The sequence below is a fragment of the Pseudopodoces humilis genome, chromosome 4, assembly GCF_049639895.1.
Source record: "Pseudopodoces humilis isolate 2021_Gansu_Grassland_sample_001 chromosome 4, ASM4963989v1, whole genome shotgun sequence".
NCBI classification, from domain to species: domain Eukaryota; kingdom Metazoa; phylum Chordata; class Aves; order Passeriformes; family Paridae; genus Pseudopodoces; species Pseudopodoces humilis.
In genome coordinates this window covers 22,216,760-22,218,100 of record NC_142203.1, presented here as the reverse complement: position 1 = coordinate 22,218,100, position 1,341 = coordinate 22,216,760, and positions in this window count along the sequence as shown.

Genomic DNA, 1,341 nt, shown 5'->3' with positions numbered 1-1,341 from the left:
ACTTAGGCGCTATTTGCACTGCAGGATTCGAATACAGTGGAGTGCTCTTCACTGCCACGAACCTCATTCCTGACCATGAGAGCATGGTTAGATAGTGCAACAGCACAATTTACTGATCTAACATAGCTCACATTTGCTTTTCAGAGCATGACATTTTCCCACTTACTCCATTTATAAATTTTCTTACCTCTTGTTCTTTTTTTTAACTGTTTGCTTGCAGAAATGATCAAAAGATACTGTTCAAAAATGTAACTAAAAGTAGGTGCCCACCAGAATGTTACTTTACATTAAGTCACTTAAATAAGGGAAAATGTGAACTACCAGGCATGAGTGTCTGAAAGGTTTAGGATTTTATTTTGGTTTCTTCTGTTTCATTAACCTTGTTAAGAACAAAACAATGTTCAAATAGTCACCTTTAAGTTACAAGTCTTCCTACCCAGCTTCCCATGCTTCTTTGAACCTAAAAACAAACCAACAAACAAACACATTTATATAGTAGCTAAGAGTTTCTCATAGTTTTGAGGATAGAATCAGGCAGGCGACAGAATCGCTCACTCCCCATACCTCTGCACTCAGAAATAGAGCTGAAAACTCATAGGGATGAAGCTTCTTTATGAGATAATCTGGTATTTTCTAGAAGAACAATACAAAAAAATCTTTTTTTTCCCCACAATCTTTTTTACATTTCTAATGGCCAAACACAAGTACTCCTGAAGTAATTCCCTGCAAAGCTTTGGAAACTCCAGATTCTGCAGTGTAGTTTTTACAGTATAATAAATTAACATCATGCAGTATGGATGTCTTAGTTTTTAAACTCCTTTTAAATGCATTTGAATTTTACTGTAAGCTCTTTTTCTGCTTGAGCTCTTTGCAGAATTCATAAATGGTCTGAACCTGGTGTTAAATTTGTAGCTGATTCTGTCTAGCCCTTTACAGAACTGGATACTTTATTCTCTACGTATTTAAAATCATCCCCATAAATGTGTTTAAAATATTTAATATAATCAACTGAGCCCTTATGAGCCACTCAGCACTTCAGTTTTGGTGCAAAACTGAATTATTCTGTTTTAATCCCCATATTCTCCACAATTTTATTTTGCAGTTTTACCTTATGATAAAGCATGACCTCAGACTGTTTAAGTTTTGCTTCTTGGTGGTTGTGATCTTGTTTCTTTTGTTTCAACTTATTATCTTTTTTTATTTTTTTCTGGTTTTTTTCTGGTTTTTTTCTGTTTTTTTTTTCCTTTTTTAAACATTTTTATCAATCTACAGCTCTAGCATTGAGATAATCAATATTAAACAAATGCCACTGTTCTCTAAATGTGAAAACATAATTTAATT